The following is a 12,333-nucleotide window of genomic DNA, read 5'->3' as shown; positions in this document are numbered from 1 at the left end:
CCGAATTAGAAGAGGACAGGTGTTTCTCCTGAACTTTCCAACTGGTATTTCCCTCTTGCCTGTCAGATTGGGAGTTAACTGTGTTGGATTTCTTCTTTGAAAACTACTGCAGTAGGCTGCATGACTTCAATAATAATAATAATAATAATAATACAATAACCACAAATAACAAATTCAGGGTAGTACATGTTGCTTCATGCCACGCATAACACAAGAGAGTCTCTGGCTTCATTGAAGGAAGCCCTGTAGTTTCGATTACAGTAAATTCATAGGTGATGGAGGAGAAGGAAACGGTCTATCATTTTTTGCTGTGCTGCCCACGACAAAAAGTGTCAAGATTTATACGGGAGCTTCTTAGAGGAATTGTTCTGAAACAGCCCACCGAAGTTTCCCCTTCGGTGGAAAATTTCAAATAAGCTGTCCAAAATGAAAGCTTATAAAAAGGGTACCACGAGCTCTCGGTCCCCCAGAGGTGGCGCTATGAGGGTGATGGAGTTAATTAGCGCCTGTAAAACGCGGTTTCTGAGCTCATCAGAGAAGTCATGCTCAGCACACACTATTTATAGCAGAGCTGAGGTGTACATACTGTATGACATCTCCTTCTTTTTAAGTAGAGGGACTTCAAAAAGTCGTAGGCACCCCGTCCTAGGCACCGTGCAGGGGGGCGGGCAGCAGTGCGGGGGCGGGAAGCAAACGCGCCAACCACGCGTGTCCGCGCGCAGGTGCCGGGGGCGGCGGCGGCAACTCCGCAGCGTCTGCCCAGGAGGAGAGTTCGCGGCAGCTCGCGGGATGCTCCTAGATGCAAGATGTGTCTCTGGCCAGCAGGAGGAAGGAAGAGGAAGTGAGAGCAGAGGCAGCCGGCGGCAGCGGCCGGCGACCCGAGTGTAAGTGCGTGCGTTCGGGCAGCGGCGGCGGGCGAGGATGGGCACCAGATAGAGGCAGAGCCACCGCCGTCCGCGGCCCCGAGAGGGGCTACAGAACCTCGGGCACCGGTCTACGGCCCCGGCCCCCGCTCCAGCGCTCCAGCTTCTGGGAGCCCTCGTCACCGCGTCCTGCGACCCCGGGCAGGTTCGTAAAGTTTTCAGGGCTGGCGCGGCGCCCGGCTCGCTGACCTCGGCGGCCCGGGCGGGGGCCGGGGCAAGACGAGGGCGCCGCGGAGACACTTTTGTTTCCTCCCGGGGCCCCGCGGCGCGGGCGGGCGGGGGCTGCGGGCGCGCTGCAGTTGGGAGGTCTGGGCAGAGGGGGATCCCGAGTGACTAGAGGCACGGGGGGAGTGGACACGGGGGGCAGCTCCGGGATGGGGCTCAGGGCCAGGACCCCCGGAGACGGCCAGGGCAGGGTCAGCTGGAGGGGGCGCCGGAGGGCTGCGCCACCGGCGTAGGGGTGCTGGGACCTAACAGAGTGCGCCCGGGACCTTGCGGCCAGCAGTAGTGGGGCGGGAGAGGCGGGAGGCTGCGCTTCGTCGCGGCGGGTGGCGAGGACTCCGGGGGCTCGCTCGGGCGTCGCAGACGGGAGGGGATCCCCCGAGAGCGCGCTCCCGCGATGGGGCGCGACGGGCTGCGAGGACCCCTGCGGGCGTTCGCTAGTGAAGACCCGCCTCTCGGGGCCACGCGGGGCTTCCCTCTGGGGCCCGGGGAGGGCGGCGGGGGCTTGGCTGGAGAGGCTGGCGTGGGAGAGGGCGTACCGCGCGCCTTCCCCGGAGAGCAGCGGCCGTGGGGTTCTGGGGAGGGAGCGAGCGAGCTGCGCGCCGCGGTACCCAGCGGCTTTGAGGAAGAGGAAACCCAGAACTCAGCGGGCCGCGGTGCGCTTGTGTGGGGTTGGGAAGTCCGTGCTGTGCCGCGGGCGCGCGCCAGGCGTCTGTGTGTGTGTGTGTGTGTGTGTGTGTGTGTGTGTGTGTGTGTGTGTGTGTGTGTGTTCGCGTGTTCGCGCGGGTCACTGCGCGGGGGGTGGCGCTCTTCTACTGCCCCTCGGGGGTGGGCTCCCACTGACTCGCTTGCCTGGGGGCCCTTTGAACTAGGCAGCTGGGGCAAGGGTTGTTGGACCTGGATTGACCCGACGCTGCATAGTTTGGCCCCAAGCAGGGACAGCTCCGAGGGCCTCTGGACAGCTCCCGAGGCATATTGAGCTCAATGAAATGCACCCAGAGACTGTGGACCGCCTGCCTCTGGCCTAAGATACAGAGAGGAGATTGTGACTTGAGGGAAACCGGGGAAGAATTTGTGAATTTTGTTTTCTTTGATGTGCAAAATAAAAATAATCCGTGTTAACGTACCAAAATATTTGAGAGCAACTTGGGACTGGAGGATCCAGTTTATGGGCAACGCCTATCATATTGGGAAAGCTGGCAGCAGAGCCGGTTCGTTGAAGGCTTCTGGTCATGGTCTCCACGTGTCTCACCTCTTCAGCAGCTCTCCAAGGTTATTTCAAGGTTTACTGTTTCCACTCCTCAATTTACAGGACCGGGAGTCCTAGTGAGTTTAAAGCCAGGTCACTTGCAGGCTTGTAAAAAAGACTCTGTACTTATTTTTTTTCTTGCCTGCCCTCCCTTCCTCCCTCCCTCCTTCTCTTCCTCGCTCGCTGACCTTTTGATCCTCTGCTCTTCACTATGGTACATTTGCTGTCTTTTTAGAACTGTGGTTAGATGTGCATATGGCCTTTCTTACTGTATTTGCTAGCCGGCTTTTGTGTGAAGCTCGATGGAGTGGTAAACTAACAGAATGACTGCAATTGTGGGGACTCCTGGAGAGGAGGAAAAGTAAGCAGGAGAAAGCTGGGGAACAGGAAGCTTGGGGAGACCACAGTCTGTGGAAACTCCGTGCCTGGACAGTCATTGGGCCACAGGGTGGGTGGTCCTCTGGTGGATGCCACGCCCCCCACAGCAGTATGTCCTTGTTAACAGCAACAATACTGACTTCCTGACATTTTACCTTTTTACTGTATTTCCCTCCCCAGGACCTTTGCACATGCTATTCTGCTGCCTGGGGAGCTTTCCCTCCCATGTCCAGATGACTCATCTTTTGCTTACTTCAGGCCTCTCTACTCAGTGTCAGTTTTAAAGGCCTTTGTGGACAGCTGTCTCCGTCCTCTTGTGTTACCCAGGTTTCCCTCTCAGTATTTATCATTCCTTGGCATTATGTATTCACCTGTTTATTTTATTATTGTCTCTACTGTTAGGATGGAAGTTTTAGCAGGTTGGTGACCTTGTTCACAGATCTAGATTAACTTCTAGCACAGGGTAACAATGTGCTCCCTAAATGTTTTGTTGACTGACAGATGGAGAGTTGTCCATACTGGGAGAGGCCACCAGGGAAACATACTAAGAAAATCCCACAGTGTCAGTGGCTAGTGGGAAGTCAGGCTTTTACCCTCCTCCATGCTCTGCCGCTGTTCTTTCAGACCCCCTCAGACCAGTTAGATCCCTTCCTCAGACATGTAGGCTAAGGAAAGGTGTAGAGAGGTGATTGCTTGGTGTAGGGTATAAAAAGCAGAGCACTTTATTAAAAGCCCAATTGCTCCTGATCGACTGTAGTACCTCTCCCCGTGGAGGATGTCTTTTCAAAGCCCATGTTGCTTTAAGCCAAGGAAATACTCTTCTGGAGGATGGGCATTACCAGAAGCAGCAAGAGGTCCACATGTGTACCCTGCCCCTCCCTCTCTCACAGAGATGGAACTGAATTGAAGGCAGAGGAGAAGCCATTGCTAGCAGGGCCAGGAGAGGGAGGCAGAGGGAAAAGCGGGAGACAGATGAAGGAGAGAAGCAGGAAAAAGCCCTTGAAAAGGGAGAAGATGAAAAAGAAGCAGGCAGGTGAGGGGCTTCTCTAGGAGCTGCTGGGTTGGAAGCGTTTCTGAAACTTCAGCACCAATGAGAAGTCAGCACTTGAGTGTTCTCAAGTAATTTGCTTGCTTTGGGTATTTGGTGTGAGTGGGTGGGGAGAGGCGTGTGCAGGAAGGGAGGGCTTTGAAGCTCTGGCCCAGAGGATGTGGTGGGGGAGGGGGAACATGGCAAGTGGTGCACCAGCCCATGCTTGCTTACTTCATCACCTGGTCCAGCGCTGAAGCTTCAGAGGGACCATTCCTATTAAAATAGTGTTTGCCATCCTGATCGGGAACAGTGGGCCGGAAGGTTTCTCACTGGTCTGCAACCACTCTTTAAAGCCTGCAGCCACCCAGGGAGATAGCTTGGTTTAGACATCCTGTTGAATTTGGAGAAGGTGGGAGATTACTAAACCTCTCTGCCTTACAAAGCCTCAAGTGTTTTCTGCAAGAGTTGTGTAACGTCAATTCAAGTCAACGAACGAACATAGTGCTTTGTTTGCTTAAGGTTGCAGCCCAGGAGGAGAGCCTGATACCCACTTAGCAGGTCTACATCAGCAGTCTAAAACACAAATTGAAGCAAACAGAAGGCCAGCCCTCTGAGGAGGCTGAGGTTGAAGGATCTTGAATTAGAGGCAAGCCTGGGTTAATAGTTAGTTCAAGACCTACTAGAAATGTATAGCAAGATGCTGCTCCATAGAAACAAGGGCTGTGGGGTGGTGGTGGTATATATAGCTCAGGGGTATATATACTGACCAGCATGTACCAGGTCATGGGTTCTGTCCTTAGAGCCACACAGAACAGACCCTTAATACTGAATGTGTAGTTCCATATGGGTTTGAGTTTTAAAAATTTGCCTTAATAGTTCTAGAGGTTGTGAGGATTTTTTTTCACCAGCTTGTTAGGAATTTTGATAGAAAAGAATCCACAGGGCCATGATTTCAGAAGCATCTAGCTGTTTCCCTTTTACAAAATGCTGTTAGCTTAATTTCTTGTGGAAGATGCTGTTTCCAAATGAACCACGTGCAGTGTGAGCCTTTGACTTCACCCTAAACATGCTAGTGCTTGTAGAATTCGACATTTGTCAGGCCCTGAGGCCACCCCCATCTTAGAGGGACAGGAGACCCAGGTGACCAGCTCTTTACTGCAGTGATGCAGAGTCGAGCCATCCTCAGGAGCTCTTGCTTTACTTAGAGGGACATCAAAAGCACCTACCGCTTTCTGGCTGAGTGTTAGCTTTGAGCTTTTGAAAATGTACTCATCTGGACCTTTCCTGTGTTACCCCTGGTTTGCCCTGTGTGCATGATTCTGATTACTGTCGGAGATTTGCAGAGGCAGTCATTCTGTTTTGGTAGTAGCCACACTGCTGTGATGGGTAATTAGATTAGGTATTCCTGCTGACTTGGGTTTAAGACTGGCTAGCCAAAGAACAAAGCCAAAGGCCAAGAACTTCCGCAGTGTCCAAATCAGAAGGGTCAGGAAGGCCAGCCGTGCAGACAGGGTGTGGCTTCTTGGACATGTGTGGCCCTAGAAAGCATTCCACTGCACAACATAGTGCTTTTAGGTTCAGCAAAGCCAGTCTGCATAGCCCATGCACACACTGGCTGCTGTGCTCAATTTCCTGGATAATCTAGGTTGTCTGAGTGTTAACAATGGCAACTTATCTGTGGCAGTCAGAACTGAAGCCTGCCAAGCCCAGGCGCAATCAATGATTAAATTAACTGCTTGTGTTTCAGCCCTCCATTGGTGCAGGTACAACTTGAGCAGAATTTTGTCAGTGAGGGGAACAGTTAAGTACTGAGGTAGGAATATATGTGGGTGAAGGAATGCTGTCTCATCAAACGGAATTAGCCACAGCAACAACCTGGCCCGGTGCTGAGTAGAGAAATTAGTCACATGTATAAATAGAAGGAGATGCTTCTCCGTGTTCTGGGCCCCCACAAACACTAGTTTCCAGAATTTGAACAAGATTATAATTGGAACCTCAGTTTTAGGAATTGAAGCTTACAGTTGGGCTATTTTAGTTCTAACAGTTAATGTAGGGAACACAGCTTTCCTAAGTAGAAAATGCTGGCTACTCACTACTTACTCTACTCTAGGACAAATGTGCTGGGTGGGCGGTATTTCCGGAAAAGCACCAGTGGGCTAGGGGAAGGATGCCCAGGTAAGGCATCACGAAGCATCGAAGCATCATGCCAGATTGGGTCATGAGGTCGATGTGACTCTTCCTCCACGGCTGACACTCTTCCCTATGGCATACTGTTTTGGGAGGAATAGGAAGCCACCAGCATAGTGTTGTTATCCCATTTTATAGATATGGTCGAAAGCAATGCCATTTCACAGGGGTGTTTGGAGACTGGAGCTAAGCCTTATTTAACTCTTCTGAATTTTTTTTTTCAACTTTTGTTTCTTTTTGCCACACCGGGATGTATGTCCTGGTTAGTTATTCATCTTGTTGGTTCAGAGAGATCTTCACTCCTAGGTGCTGTCAGGAATGCCCTTGACTTAGCAGGGCATGGTGACTTCTGCCTGTGACACCAGATCTTGAGATGGTGAGACTAGGATGTCTGTGAGGCCAGTCGGGGCATTATAGATAGCCCCATCTAAAAATAAAGCCCCAAACAAACCAAAATAAAAGTACTCCCCCAACAAATAACGACAAGAAACAAAGCAGTGCTGGATAAGGATACGGCTTAGTTGGTAAAGTGCTTATCTTTATGGCATGGGGACCTGAGTTGGATCCCCAGAACTCAAATAAAAGTGCTGGGGTGGTGGGCATGGAGGACGACTTGGAACTTACTGGTCTCATGGAGAACTTGTCTAATTGGCAAGTTCTAGGTCAGTGAGAGATGCTGTCTAAATTAGGTAAATAGTACCTGAAGAATGGCATCTGAGGTTGTCCTGACCTTCACATCCATGAGCATACATAAGCCCCCACACCCTCACACATGTATGAACACAGAGACGCAAAATTAAAAAAAAATTTTTTTTGAGGCAGGGTTTCTCTGTGTAATACCTCTGGTTGTCCTAAAACTTGCTCTGTAGACCACACTGGCCTTGAACTCACAGAGATCCACCTGCCTCTGCCTCCCACGTGATGGGATTAAAGGCATGTGCCACCACTACCCAGCTTAAATGTTTTTAAGTAGAAAAAGAAGTAAGCTATGCCCTTGGTTCTGGTAGGGGTACTGCTCAGTGGTGTTACATGTGCTGCTTGGCCTATCTGAGGCCTTGGGTTTGAGCCTCAGTGCCATAAAAAGAAAAACAACAGAAGAAATCCCTGTAGTTCAGATGCATGTGTCTCAGGTTGCCATGACATCTAGCTTGGGATATCTCTCCTGCCATTGAAATAGAGAATTCCAGAGTTGATCCTTCTCTGGATATTTCATTCTCAAGTTGCCCTTAGCCTTGAATCTAGCCTTGAGATCCACCTGTGGGCTCTCATATACCTATCAGTCAAGGTCACAATATTGGAAGATGAGGCAATTTATTAATCTGAGAGAGAGAGAGAGAGAGAGAGAGAGAGAGAGAGAGAGAGAGAGAGAGAGAGAGAGAGGTGTCTTTGCTGAGGAAAACATATTCTTTAGCCAACACTTAAAAAATGGGGATGAGTTATGGTGCAGGCAGAATTGTGGAACCCACTGGGAGGGAACCAGTTGGCAGGGGAATATACTTCATGTTGTACTTGTCAGTTTGTCATAGCTTTGCTGCTTCTGACCATGGATTGATACCCACGGAGGGAGCCGGAGACCTGAGTCCATTAAGCAGGATGGCTCTTCTTGGGCAATGAAGAGGCTGCAGCTGTTCTTCTTTTCTATTTACAGACCATTTCCCCTTTCATTGGCCCTTGATTTTGGGTGGTCTCAGCCTTGGTGCCACTGACATTTTGAGCTGGATAGTTGTCTGTTGAGGACTCTCCCATGCATTTCAGGATGCGCACCAGCTTCCCTGCCTGCTCCCAGTTCACTAGGTCCCAACAGTGCCACTCAGTTGGGAACAACCAAAACTGTATTCACACTTCACAATCCTGTGGCTCAGGGGCCAACTCTGCCCTCCCCTCCCCTCCCCTCCCCTCCCCTCCCCCCCTCCCCTCACCCTCCCCTCCCCTCCCCTCCCCTCCCCTCTTGGTTGAGTACCTCTGCTTTGTTTTCTGAAGAGATCAGAACAATTGTGTGTAATGTGACCGTCGGATTCTAGATTTTCAACAGCAGTTGGAAAGTGCCCCGGTGTTCTGTCACTGGTTACTCCTGGGAACCTAAGGTAGTGTGTTCACAGATGGGGATCTCACCCTTTATGTTCATTCATTTGCCTTAGTTTCCTCCCCGCTTCCCACACTGCTAAACTGCAGTTATCTTCCGAAGTCAAATGGTTACAAGTCTGACTTCAGTGTCCATCCTGTAGCCCAGGCAGAAGAAAGCTAAACAGTGAGTTCCTGTCCCAGCTTCCTCACGGTTTTGAGTTTGACAGCTGGTTACTGCAGTACTGTAACCTTTACGTAACAGTTAGAGGGTAAATGAATGGAGTAGGGTGGTGAGGAGCTGTCAGCTTGGCTCAGTTAGAGGCCTGGTCACAAGGTAAAGAAATGTCTGCTTGGGGTCCGGTAACTGAGGACAGTGTCTGCTCCTGTTCTTGGCAAATGCTCCTTGCCTGATGAGCTGGTGATGGATATGGAAGTTCCATCAGTGTGATAGGACCTTGTAGCAGGTCAGGGAGAAATTTTAAAGGTATTGGCTTCAATGAAGTCCTTTCCCACTCAGTGTATTAGGTTTCTGTGCAATCTTGTGACATTATTTTCTTATGTAATTATATGTCAACCTTGTATTGGCCTCCTCTGGCTGCTGTAGTGTCCAGAGCAGTAGCTAGTGGCTCACGCTGCACAGAACCTATTGCCGTGTTTCCCCAAGGCGGCAGCCTCCTCCGAGTCACAGCCCTGTAGCAACCCTCCGCCCGCCCTTCCTTCCGCCCTTTGTACCTTTTTATTTTCACTTTGAGATTGCATTTGGAGCACCGGAGTTTTGTGCTCTGGGGTTCAGTGGCTCAGTGTACTGCATGAGATATATTTTCCAGGCCGCTGCACACAATTACTCTTCATTTTGAAGTATAATGCATTTCAAAATATATATTTTTTTCTGTTTTGGGGCTCTTTAACCCAAATGTATAAACCGCAGCTGGCTTTGCCCGTGGCCTTCAGAAGACGTGTGGCTTGGGAAGCCGAGCCAATGGAGTACTTTGGTTAGACTGCACATTTTTGGCTGAGTGAAGAGTGAATTCCAATAACACTCAGTAAGGCTGGTTTCAACTGGACTTCTACCCACCCCCACACTACTCTGCCCTACCATGCCCTAGATTTTTAGAGTGGACTGGTACCTTAGTTACTTTAACTATGTGCTACTTGGTGGGAGTGACTACTAGTTAAACATTTTGGCTTGGGGAAATGGGACCTAGTCTTTCCTGTAGTAACTAGTAAGTGTCATGTACACACGCACGTGCACACACACACACACACACACACACACACACACACACACACACAGAGAGAGAGAGAGAGAGAGAGAGAGAGAGAGAGAGAGAGAGAGAGAGAGAGAGAGAGAAGCAGAGGAATGAAGATGTTAGCTGCTAAATTCTATTTTCTCCAACACTTGTTCCCTTCATTGAATGGGAACCATGTGAAAGCAAAATGTTTATCAAGGAATGAATGCATTTCCATTCTCTTTGGACCCACTCTACTCAGCAAGTGACTTAGACTCATTGGGACTGTTTTCTCAATCATTGTTCTTCTGCTTAGAGTTTTTGAAAAATATCTGCTGGGATTTGCATAGAAGAAGCATAAAAAAGTTTTATCTTTCAGTTACATTTTAAAAAGCAGTGAGGGGTGTGATGTAGCTGGATGACAGGGTGCATGCTCCATGTGGACAAAGCCTTGACTTCTGTTCTCAGCATTTGAACAGAATCCCCCCCCACACACAAATGAATAAGAATCTTAAATGCATATAAAGATTTTTAAATTGAACGATTATTGCTGGCCTTAACCCATCACAGTGCTTTGCCCAGTCCTTCCATTCACCCATTCTTCTATCAGTCAGCCACGCCACAGCCATCTTAGCTGTACTGTATGTTGTGGTCAAGGCACTTCACATTTGGAGCTTTGCTAGGGATGAATGAATGAGAAGAAGGTCAGTTAAGAGATAATTGTAACTACCAGTGCTGCAGATTTGCAGATCATGGGAAGGAGTACACAGATGATTATTTGGGAAAGATCTAGAAAACTTAAAGAAAGATTGCTCCAGGAGTCCCACAGTCCATGGTGGAGGAATGTTTGGGGGAGTCCTGGAGTCAGCTCTTTTGGGAACTAGACATCGGGCTGCATGAAAAGGAAAGCCAAAGGCTCTTAGGCAAGGATAACAGGCAGTCCAGGTTTTATGAGGACCCTGTCCCATTGCAGCCTGGACAAAAAATTAGACAGTCCAGCAGACAGGAGATAATGAGGAAGGCTTCTTGTCAGCCTCTGTCCTCTAGACCTGCCCAAATAAACACCCAGTCTCCGGGAGAGGAATAAATAAATACAGAAGTGAGCTTGCTGGGCGGAAGGCTGCCCCACCCCCACTTCCCATCTGAGACCCCACAGCTGGCTTCCAGCCGGGGCAGACAGGGAAAGGGGGACAGCATTCACTCCTGATGCTGCAGCCACCCACTGAAGGAAACAAATGGAGGACTTGGTGACTGATTGGATTTGAGAAAAGGAAAAGAGTGGTTCTTTGAAGTTTGGAACTAAATAAACACGCACTTGTTAATTGAGGATTCTAGCTGATTTTCAAGTGTGGGCTGGGTAGGGTAAGTTCATTATCTTGCTCAGCCTCAGTTTTCCCATCTGTCAGGTGGTTTAATGTAAGTCCACAGCCTCTGGAGCTGCTGACATGGTAACTTTAATACTGACCATAAAGTGGTTTTGGTGCATTGGTTTTCATGTTGTTGATGCCATCCCTATTATCAGGGGTTTCTCTGCAGATTTTTAACACCAACATCTTGCTACACACATTGAAAGACTTACATTGATTAATTTTCTCTAAGAGGCCTGAGCCGTTCCTCTTAAAAGCTCAACTAGACTTTGCTTCGTACATCTTGCTTCTGAAACAGAGACGTAAACTGCCACATTAGGATAAATATCATCAATTGAGAGTGAAATGAACCAACATAATAGATGATGCTACCAATTTGGTGTGCTCAAATGAAAACCCAGGTAAGTCGATATGTATCTCTAGCTGACCTGGGATTTCACTCTATTGCTGATCCACTGGGGATAGAGATTGGAGGTTGCTGTTCAGGACTCTTCCCCATCCCTTGATTCTTGATTTCTGGAAAAGGGCTGTTTACACCTGTCCTGCTACAGGCAGGAGCTCTGTGAGAAATTCCTAGTTAGCAGGGTCCTAGTGAGTGGCAATGGAAAGGCATTCAATTCAGATGAACTGGGTTTTAAATGATTATGTTGTTTGTAAAGGAAGCTCAGTGGTCCCTAAACACTTTATAAGCATTACATTTGAATCACTTAGAACCTTCTGGAAAGTAAGTGACTGCTTAAAGTTTCAGTGGAATGTGGGTGGGTGTAAAGTGTTCAACTTTCTTCTTTAACCTGAACTGGCTCATTAGACTGTCAGCCAGAATCAAAGTCACTCTAAGTGTAAGATAGAAAGGGAAGAAGAGGAGGACCATGGCTCAAAGACACAAACCCACAACAGCTCTGCTGTGCCAGCATAATTTAGTTGTACCAACTTACCCACTTTCTGAAGTGTTCCATGTAGATCGTTTGATTCTATGTCCACTTTCAGCCACCGCCACTGTTCCCATTTCTATTCACTAGTTCTGGCCATTGTTTGTTTGGGTACCTACTCTGCTCTGCTCTGTAAGTTCCTCCAGGAAGGCAACAGCTAGCATGCAGACTTACTAGAGTCTTACACAGTAGCTCCACGTACCCATTAAATTGTCATTTAGTAATGGCTTTTGTGAGTGGATCAAAGGAAAGACGAACGTCAGTGTAGACACACTGTCGCAAATTACAGCATAGGCTTGAGAGAGGAATGTTCCAATGCAAAGAACTTCTTTAGACTTCGCTTTGCAAGTGAGACCGTGACCGAAGTCAGGAAAAGCCAGCAACAAATTGCGTACTGTCTTCAGTATATAAACATTTCAGTCCTTTGTTGTTGTTGTTCCCAAGTAGAGAAGTGTGATTTCTTCAGCTTCTGCAGGAGTTATGCAGCAGTATTCCCTCCTGCCTATCAGGCAGGGTGCATAGCTGGAAAGGGAATCCAGTGGGAAACATAATATCTAAAGACTCATAGAAAGGCCTGTGTCATAAGATACAGGGGTCTGGTGAAGCTGGAATTCTACTCACACACCATGTAGCCAACAGTTTGAAGATTCCAAGCACCTTGACTCCCTTTCCCACTTTAGAGTTGTGCCCTTTTCTGCAGTATACGTCAGGAGACACTTGCCAGCTGTCAGAGTCCCCTCCGTTTCTGACACTGA

The 12,333-nt window shown here is 48.9% G+C and overlaps 1 protein-coding gene across 3 annotated transcripts in view; it reads left to right on the top strand.

Annotated features, from left to right (window-relative positions):
- Positions 1–642: 642 nt before the first annotated feature.
- Positions 643–12,333, top strand: part of Elmo1 (engulfment and cell motility 1) — a 534,626-nt gene continuing 522,935 nt past the window's right edge. Inside the window, exon 1 of one of the 3 annotated variants that reach the window (XM_052729418.1) lies at positions 643–884. The gene's annotated coding sequence lies outside the window, so the exon portion shown is untranslated. Of the gene's footprint in view, positions 1,069–12,333 lie in introns of all 3 variants that reach the window. The other 2 variants (XM_052729416.1, XM_052729419.1) reach the window with 2 other exon arrangements.

The sequence above is a fragment of the Peromyscus californicus genome, unplaced genomic scaffold (genome assembly GCF_007827085.1).
Source record: "Peromyscus californicus insignis strain IS unplaced genomic scaffold, ASM782708v3 Scaffold_8__1_contigs__length_139910024, whole genome shotgun sequence".
NCBI classification, from domain to species: domain Eukaryota; kingdom Metazoa; phylum Chordata; class Mammalia; order Rodentia; family Cricetidae; genus Peromyscus; species Peromyscus californicus.
Note: the sequence above shows the minus strand (reverse complement) of the source record. Positions and strands in the feature narration are given on the sequence as shown.